The sequence below is a fragment of the Alosa pseudoharengus genome, unplaced genomic scaffold, assembly GCF_046254945.1.
Source record: "Alosa pseudoharengus isolate Yale_2024_CS ecotype anadromous, Long Island Sound unplaced genomic scaffold, YU_APseudo_1.1 YU_APseudo_1.1_scf_7, whole genome shotgun sequence".
Taxonomy (NCBI): domain Eukaryota; kingdom Metazoa; phylum Chordata; class Actinopteri; order Clupeiformes; family Clupeidae; genus Alosa; species Alosa pseudoharengus.
In genome coordinates, this window is record NW_027468859.1 from 35,109,861 (window position 1) to 35,119,890 (window position 10,030).

The following is a 10,030-nucleotide window of genomic DNA, read 5'->3' on the forward strand; positions in this document are numbered from 1 at the left end:
ACTAACCTTTGACTGCATTTGACACGATAGAAAAATGAGCTCTGCTCTGCTCAAAAATACTCTAACTATAACTCAAACTAAAAGTGCATTCACAAATTCCTCTAACCTCGATTCCACCCACGTGTCTCGTGTAAGTTTCCATTTGAACAGCGTTCTTTTTTTCCTCTCCTCACTCTTACGAAGCCCGTCGAACTGCCACTCTTACCCAGTTCTCTAATTTTATTTTCCCTTTTGAAAAAAAAAAGTCTCGCGATAGGCGCTCACTTGCACCGCCGCCATATTGTGTGACAGTATTTTGATTCGTATCTGTTGGCAGCAAGAAAGGAAAAGAGAAAATAAGGGGGGAGACGAGGGGGAAAAGAAGAAGAGCTGTCAAAAGAATTCCCGAGTCTCTGAAACAGCGGAGGGCTGCGGCGTATTATCCCCCCTATTTCGCCGTTCCAAACTGAGTAGGCCAGGGTGCTAGAATCCCTTCTTGAAGTTCCTCCTCTTCGCTTTTCCGTCAGCACCCCGGCCCAGTGGAGTTTCGGTGGCTGTGTGTCGGGTGTTGAAGGTGGCCCGGGGAGCGGCGGCGGAGACGGTAAGCGAATGCCTCAGAAGAGGCCTAGAAGTGTCTGGAATCATTTGACTATTGCTGAACTTTTCCATAAGTTTTATTACGAACATTACCTGTTTGTTGCGTTTGCGAATAATGTTGTAAAAGCGCCTGAACTACCGTCTCCGAAATGTCGAAAACTTTCTTATGAAGTTGGCTATTCAGGTGTGAGTTTTTTCTCCTTCTGCAAGTGGTATCGATGATATTGTTGAATAGTGCACACTGTTTACTCCGTTTAAGAAACTCAATTTCTTACTTTCGCTCATTGAAATAGTTTGTTTGCACATCAGCGCGGTATCCCGTGTTTTGTGGGTTGTGCGGGATATTTTTAAAAGTTTGTGCATAGCCTGAACTGTGAATAGCCTTAGCTGTCTTGGCTATGTGAAAAGTGCTGCTAACTTAGGCTACACATACCCTATATGAACTGTAGCACTCCAGTTGTTGGATATGGAGGTTATTGCTCAAAATATAAGTTATCTTGGCATATGTTTAGTATTTTTAAACGTTATAAAATAATTTTACGAGTTCGCTAACAAAGTAAGCCAATAGTCGACACTGATTTGGTTACTGTAGCCTATCATTTTCTTTCGCCGACCTATACTTCCGAAGTGTAACAATTTTGTGACGTTTATAACCTGGTAGTAACTCGTCGAAGGCAGTCCGCATTCAAACTAGGCTAGTTCAATAAGTAGTTATTATTAAAGAGATAGCCTACTGCCATATGACATGGAAAAACAGTGAAGTTTCCCCACAATTCCACGAAAGTTTTACACTACATCGATTTATTTTGTCATTAGAAGTTAGAAACTAGTCTGTTTGTCGGAGCCAACTGGGCTACTGTAAGCAACTAGGCCTACTGTGAACCTTAAGTTGAAAATTGTAGATTGTAACATGTTAAATTGTTTCGTGTTTGTTTGTTTGCTTACGTATGCTAGATGCTTGACTAACATGGTCAGTCACACAAGGAACACATCTCATGAGTAACTGACATGGACCATTGCTCAGCATATAAAGTGTCATATGTCTTCAGGTAAATAGGCCATTGTAGGCTACTTGTTGATTGCAGCGTTGAATGAAGCACTGGGCTGTGTCAATTCAGTTAGTTGTCATAACGTGCCACAAATAATCTGTTGTATTCATAATCTGTATTACCTCTGCATTACAGTAGAGATCCTGAACAGAAGTTTGCTCTATTTTAAGATAAATTGAATGTTCTTATATTGATGCAATGTCATGTAATCAATTTATTGTAGGCTACTAGGCACACAATAATTTATCATATTGCAATGTAGCTAGAGGATGCTTTGTGTGCACCATAACCTTTTATTTTGTGTTACATTTGTGTTTCTGCTATTCACAAGTTGTGATTCCATCATGTGGATAGTCGATGCATTGACAGTTTGCTCACATGGGACCTTGTTACAAGCAAATGTCAACAGAACAGTAATGTGATAGCTCACTGCTCACATAAACCTTGTTGTCAGGCATGTGTTTCAAGAACCTGAGAAAATACATTTATGTTCTCCACAGGCAAGCTAGTAGACCAGTGGACGTCTCGAAAATTGTTAGGATATTTGTTTTGTTTGGTGTTTGAGTGAGCGAATCTATCTCGGAAAGCTGGGATAGGTCACGCACACGGCAAACCCATGATAAGTGTAAGGGTATCGGGCATTAGCAGCTTGTGCCTATCACGCTCGGGAGTCAACATTGCACTTCCTGACCAACGAGCCGTCATGGCCAACTGTTTATAGGTGCAGGACCCTAAGTGAAACCATGTGTGTGTGGCACTCAAGTCGGCAAACATGTGGATGCACTGTGGAGGCCTGCTCATTTGCCACCACTGTGGGTGGGGTTGAGGAGTGAGGACTAAATGTGTGTGTGTGTGTGTGTGTGTGTGTGTGTGTGTGTGTGTGTGTGTGTGTGTGTGTCTGATATATATGTGTGCTCCGGGTGGTTGGTTGAATTGTGTGTGTGTCTGTGTGTGTGTGTGTGTGTGTGTGAATTTAATTGTGTGTGTTTGTGTCTGATGTATATGTGTGTTCCGAGTGGTTGGTTGAGTTCTAGGAGTTCTAGCAGTACCGCTCTTGTACGGGTTCTTTTATGCTTTAATGCTGGTTAATAAAAAGATTGGCGAGCATAAAAATGTCTTTCCCAGACTGTCATTGCAATTTTTTCTCTGCTCTGTTTCATGATGAGGGGGTTATCCCATATGCTAGGTCAAACTGTAAGTTAGTTTGGAAGCGATTTGCTTGAATTAGCAATTGGATGGGGGTGGATCTTGCAAGCTTGCAGATTTTTTGGCTTTCTGTCTGTAGTGTTTTTTCCTGAGATGTTCCATTTTTTTTGCAAACACTGCTAAGGGAACAAGGTAGATTTCTGTGGACTGTGTGGAGTATTGCGTTTGGTTAAGTTGTTTTTTGACTTGCAACTTAAAGCAAAGTTTTTAATCCTCTTGTGTCCCTGAACACTGATGTGAGGGGAGACTCAAAATATTATGGTTCATTAATGCCAAGCCTTAAATCCTAGGACCCTTGAGTAACCTGTATTTAAGTTTATCATTTACAAAGCCGCTGTTGTTTTTGTGAGTGTTTTGATGTTTTTGGCACAAACATTTTTGGCATGGAGCATCAATGCTAGTTGTTTTGTGTCAATAGCAAATTCTGTTGACTGTTCAGTTTGTGCAACAAAGTTACTTTGAATTCCGTGACATTTTTTTCAAAGGGAAGGTAATGTATAGTTTTTTACTGTCATTTGTCTGTTGTGTGTCAGAATAGCTGACTCCTTCACTGTGTCTGTTAGTATCTATGACTGTGCACTGACAAATAGACTTGGATGTGATTGACCCTGCATAATTGCAACAATATTTGCTTGGTCAGTTATTAGCCAAAACTTTCTACCAAAAGCCGACGCGCTTTGGTTGCATCAAGTGTGTATCCTGTGGTAAAGAAGGAGAGGTCCTCCCCTCCCCCCAGCCCTCGCCTCTGGGCCTGTCAGGAAGTGAGGTTCTTCTTTGACCCCCTCCACCTCACAAGCACCACCCCTCCCCTTCCAAGTTCTTCCACCATCCCTCCATCGCAAAAACCCCTCCTTTTCTCTCTCCTTTATTTTCACGTGGAATCCAGAGTTCCACATGGGCTAGCTTCCAGGTCAGGGGGTGACTGTGCATATGCACCACCCGTGACACTGCTGCACAGGGTCTTGCTGGAAGGGGGGAGTGCAGTTTTGAAGGGTCTAGCAGGGAGAGGCTCTCCCAACGCCTCTGAAATGGAAAAGATGAGGAGACAAATGCAGAGTTGTCGGGGGGCACGCTGCCACTTGGCCATGTATGGCCTCGTCTGTATCTGATCCAGCCTGGTGGTACCCTGATGGTGGATCCTCAGCCTTCACAGGTTGTTGTTCCCAATATGAGGAAGACACTGACATAAAACGAAAAAAAAAAACAAACACAGAAAGCAGAACAACTGGGTGGGCTCGTTATTGTTTTTAAAACACTTGTTCCCGTAATATGGCTTTTTGACCGTTCCCATTGTTTGTATACTATAGACAAGTAATGGAGTGGAATATGCTTTTTTCCTGTGAAGGACCCAGCCCTGTAAATACACAACACCTCTTCCTCAGATGTTTTAATGAAATCCACATTGCAATTTGACTTTTCCATGTGAAGGGGTTGTTGATTTGTGGGCCATCCTGAAATGTATTGGCCCCGATATCTTTTCTCTCACTTAGGTTGAAAATTGGACAGGCTTTTGTTTTTGGCAGCATCTATATTGAAAGTTGTTGTACAACGGATTCTATGAGAGTAAAGAATAATTCAGGTGATTTTTTCGAAAAAATGAAAGTAACATGTTCAGTGCTCATTCATTGTAAATGAGCCACAAAAAAGTTTTGGAAGTGAAGGATGTTTTCCATAAAAAAAAAAACATTTGACTCTGAATGTAGGCTAATTTCTTTATGCTAACATTGTCTGTGTGTTTGGGTGGTATTCAGTGGTCAGCAGTGATCTTCATTCAGTGATCACCTGTCAGTTCTACAATTATATGCAGTTACCTATCGGGCAAGTGATGGCATCGAAGGCGATGTTTTTTTTGCCGTAATAGGTTTGCTTCGCTTTGCTTCACTTATAGCATGTTACACAACATACAGTGTGCAAGCAATCAACATTATTTGCGCCTCAGGCTGGAATGCTGAACCCCATTCAGTTTTTGAATTCCCAAATATATATCTCTTTCAAACAACTGTACTGTTGAAACCATGAAATCTGGTTAACTCCAACCAAGCGAAAAATCAAAACATTTACAGATAATCAGCTTTCCTTTCTATGCCTCCCTCAGTTCTCTCTCTCTCTCTTACTCTCTCTCTCTCTCTCTCCCTCTCTCCCTCTCTCTGCCTCTCTCTCTCTCTTTGTCTCTCTCCCTTTCCCTGCTGATCCGTCTTCTTGCCTTTGGAGAGCAAAAACTGTTTCTGTCATCAGCAGCTCTGGCAATGGTCCATGTGTGTGCCTGGGCACAGAAACGAGGCCTCTGGTTCCTTGTTAGCAGAACCGACCCACTGCTCCTCCCCACCCAGACTCAGCCATGTACAACTACCCCATTGAGTTCCAATCCAAATCTGTGGAGGTCTTTTTTTCTTTTCTTCTGTTCTAGCTTGTTCCCAGAGCTCCAAAGCGGAGGACCAAAGGTCCCCTGCCCCAAGCCCCCGAAGCCACTAGAGGAAGCATGCGGTGATGGTGGCAAAGACCAGCTAATTGGGCAAAGCAGTAGGTGGGTGCCAGCTCTACAGGGGCGCCCATGTGAACTGGTCATTAGTTTTAGCCCAGATCTGCTACAGCCATAAGGTCTCATGCTGGGTGACCAGCTTGAGAGAAAATCATGTCTGGACAGTCAAGCAGTTGAGTAAGCATTTGTAACAGTGACCAGTTTTATGACAAGTCATAACACATAATGATATTGAGGCATGTAATAGTTACGATATTTGGTTAAAACCAAAAGCTAAGTGAAATGGTTGCTTTCCAAAGACGCAGATGAACGTGTGCTCTGTGAGAGTACATGCGGTCTTGACCGCGCCACCCCAGGCCCCCCCGAGGCCTCTCGGATGTTCCCTTTGAACCCGCTGCTCTGCTGTTTCTCCCTCCAGTGTGGCTTTATTTTTCTCCCATTTGCTGTTGGATCACAATCCGGTGAATGTTGTCCCAGGGTGACATTGGGAGTCATAACGTTTGGTGTTGCGTTTCGCGTGGATGAATCACAGATCCACCCCATTGTCGCTCGTGATGAAATATGTGCTGTCCACTTGTGGCATTTCACCCCCCCCCCCCTTTTTTTTTATTGTTGTTGTCTTTTAAGATTTACTTAAAATTTACTTAGATGGTACTTCTTGTTTAGGCTGCACCAAATTAAAGAGGAGATTATTAAACTCTTGCTGGATGCTATGCCACTGTTAACTCTTTGGGACACACTACACTACTTTGCTGCATTTTTTAGTAAATGTAAGCTAATGTGGTCTTGAACATAGTGTGTCTGATGTTGAAGAGGTCTGGCATCCAGTTTCCTGATGTTGATGTAGCTTTTCATGCAACTGAGTGTTCTGTCTTCCCTTCTGACAAGGATAATGTTACAGTTTTCTGTGCTTTCTTGCCCCAGGAAGAACAGGTCAGCACCAGTATTCTCTGAGTGACTGCGTAACTTAGCCCCTTCTCCTGTCATCATTGTCACTCATGTTTTATTTCCTCAGGAACCAGTGGCAAGTTGTAGTCATTCGGCACTCATACCAACCTGTCATGCCCGTCACGATCGCAGACAGGGTGGGTTTGACATCTACACTGATTCTGAGAGTGGTGCATATCCCATTCAACTCATTCAGCCTGTTGCAAGTGGAAAAAGGTTGAATGATAATGAATCATCTAGGGCTGGGACAACCGTCGACATAATCGATGACGTCGACGCAAAAAATACGTCGACGCAAAATATGAGCGTCGATTCGTCAAGCATAACGTGCTGCTAAATATTTTTAATTGGACACCTTCAGTGTTTTCCATACGTTGACTAATCTGTGGCTGGGCACCACGAAATCAAAACCGACCACCACACATTGATGTTCTATGTTGTAGGCCTACTATTTAAATTAAAGATAAGATAAAATAATTTCATTGAGCTGCACTTTTTACTCACACAGCCTTTCCTCGCCCCGCCCGCTCTCTCTCGTAACGAGCCTGCTGCTCCTCCTCTGCATGTGCATTTAACAAAATATTCACGATTGTTGCAGGATTGTTGTTGCCACATAGAAGCACTGCATAGAACACAGTGGGCTAAATTGCTATTAAATCCGCTTAGCATCGTGACCATGCTGCACAAATTTGTTCAAAACTGCTGCATTGAAGTTAAAGTAAACTCTGCTAAGGTCTTATCACAACATAGTACATTGAGGAGACTAAACTAAGTTAAGTTACAGTATGCAATCAAGCAGTATCTCAAAGCTAACGTTAGAATACTGTTTGGATGTCAAGTTTAGCATGCTTACTTGCAGCTGCTTGTATTCGTTACTCATGCAGGGCTCATTTTATTGACTGAATGTTTGAAAAATCCCGATGTGTTTTCCAAGACTCAAAAGTGCTTGTCCAAAGGAGAAGAACGAACCGTTATTTGAACTAACTACGTTATGAATTGCATCCACACACCAGCAGCCTTTTAACTAATGTTAATTGCAAGGATTCCCACACGAACATCTTAAAATGACAGGCACTCAATTAGACATACACTACTGAACTTTATTGAATGCTACCTCTGACTAAGAATGCATTACTTTGCACTTGTATAGTCTTTTATTTTGGAATCTTAAGAGCAATAAACATATATTACAATGTTAAAGAATTAATGTTTTTTCATTCAGATATGTAAATAAACATGTATAAGTTGCTATTAGTGAATTAATGGGGAGATAATCGAATCGAAATCGAATCGGACTGAAAAAATGAATCGTTAGATTAATCGTTTAAAAAATAATCGTTTATCCCAGCCCTAGAATCATCCAAAACACAGTTGTAGTTTGCATAAAATAGTCCCTGTCATTGATGCATCATCAATGCAACACTATTAACATGGTTAGTACCAGATGGACATAACGCTTTGCTTAGTGACTGAGGCCCCTATTTTGCACCCTGGCGCATGCCGTTTTTTAACAACCTAAGGAGTGGCCTAGTGCATTGTCTAAAAATCGCTCTTGTACACCACCTAAAACGCATTACGCCACTGACAAAGAGAAACCTGGTAAGAAGTCTATGGCGAGTTGTTTATGTTATTTTAAGAGCGCATTGTCAACAGTCATATTGGCGGGTGCACAACGCACCGTCCTTCTATCCACCATGAACGCGCACCAGCGCACATCCTTGCAAAACATTAGAAATTACACGATTAGGCTACAATGGGAAACATAATTAGAATAAAAATATTACGAAATACATCTCATAATGCATTTGCAAATTGGTAATGACGGTTAAAAGTGATTAGGCGAGAGCAAAGCTGAAGACGCACTATCAGCAACTCCTCTGCAGAATAAACTTTGTTTTATTCAGTCATTAGAAAAATATTAGGCTAAGTGTTGCTTTTTCCAGCCAGTTTTCGATGGTAACCCATTGTCAGTCAATAGTGAAAGTAACTTACTGCGTATAACAGTTGACTGACACCATGGTGAAGTTAGTTTCACTTTGCCAATGAGTTCAAAGAATAGACGAGTGCAAACGTGTAAAGGCTATATTAGGTTTTTAATAAAGCATGGTTTAGTGGAATGACTGTAACATACGGTCTCGCAAGCAGACTCCTTCAAATGCGCCGTTGACTGTCAAAATGCCGATGCATTCTTTGACGTTGCGCTTCGCACTGTTAAAGGGAATGACAGATGTCATTCTCATTGGTTTAAATGATGTTACGCCCCAAACACACCCATGACTGATTAAGTAGCCTAGGAACACCTTGTTGCGTCATGCGCTCGACGTTTGATAACGAAACCACTCCCAATGTGGACTGGACATCCTACTAAATTTGAATAAGCTTTTGACTAGTGATGATGCGCTTTAGACTGTCATGATAGGGCCCAAACACTCAATTATAACAATGGGTGATAGAAGAAATTCATATTATAAGCAATGACTGCTTATATTGCCCTGTGAAAGAGTCTGTCCTTTTAAATACATCAAAGTAGCAGTCATTCTGATGATAAATAAGGTTCTAGGCTATTACCCTTTCACCTATAATCAGTCGAAATATGTTGTCAAAAATCCCATCAATCAGTTTTTATGAGGTTTCCGCCTTTAATAAAGAAGGAAATGGTGGTATGATAGACAGGCATTCGCATGCTCACACTCTAGCCGCCATTGTTCAGCAGAAAGGAACCAGTACAATGGGTCTTGAGAAGGAAAAGAACTGGATATTTGTGCCCTGGTTGGCAGAAAGCAGAAGTATTCACACAGTGAAATGAATGGGAGCTATTCTCCGCGAGTGTCTGGGTCAGACGTGAATGAAGGGCTGATGATGACAGAAGTCGGAACTCGAGTGTTTTTACTGTCACAGCCATGCAGCCTGGGATTTGGGAAATGGGTAGTCTTGCAAGCCAGACTTTTGACTTTCTGCATAAAGTCTGGTCCTCATTGCTATGTGACATGGCCAAGGGCCGCCTACTTTGAGAGGAAGAGTCCTGCTGACTGACATACATGGTTATCATGCGCAGGCGGCTGCTTTTGAGCGACTTTGAGGCACAGCCAAGTCTGACATGAAATCTGAAATGCAAGGGATTAGGGTTGTCTTGATCAGCATTGCTTATTGCTCTTTCTGTGTAACTTTTTGTGCAATTGTGAAGTGCTTAACTGGGAATGAAAACAAAAGTTTTTTTAGGTTAATGGACATTCCATGAAAATACCTCGAGACAACTTTGATTGATACTGAGGACGGCGCAAGAGAATGCAGTTTAAAAGAGCCGGACAGCTGGGACCATCTTTGCTTGCAGCTAGAGTCCCACTTTCCACTCCACGCTGAAGACAGATCATCTGAGGTTGCGACTAGGGAAATTGTGTGTGTGTGTGTGTGTGTGTGTGTGTGAGTGTGTGTGTGTGAGTGTGTGTGAGGGGGAGGGAGGTGGGTACACTCTCTCTGGCAGGATGTTTGTCACACACCCTCACTCATTCAGCTCACACACACACACACACACCACTCAGTCAGACTCTCACTTCCTCTGAACCGGGAGGGATCGCTCTGGTGATAACCACCTCACTTTCGCTGCAGATAATTTGCCGGTCCACTTCCTTTCCAAGTCACTTTACAAAGAGCAGGAAGTCCCATGACCAACAGCGAATGCTTCACATACATCTGGAAGCAAGGTTAGCAGAGGCGGCTCCGTGCGTTCTTTTTTCAAGGTAGTTTGCATTTTTCTCCTTCCTCACTTTTGGAA

The 10,030-nt window shown here is 42.5% G+C and overlaps 1 protein-coding gene across 2 annotated transcripts in view; it reads left to right on the forward strand.

The window, feature by feature from the left end:
• Positions 1-273: 273 nt before the first annotated feature.
• tab2 (TGF-beta activated kinase 1 (MAP3K7) binding protein 2) overlaps positions 274-10,030 on the forward strand; it is a 58,139-nt gene continuing 48,382 nt past the window's right edge. Inside the window, exon 1 of one of the 2 annotated variants that reach the window (XM_076273404.1) lies at positions 274-580. The gene's annotated coding sequence lies outside the window, so the exon portion shown is untranslated. The remainder of the gene's footprint in view (positions 581-10,030) is intronic. The other variant, XM_076273405.1, reaches the window with a different exon arrangement.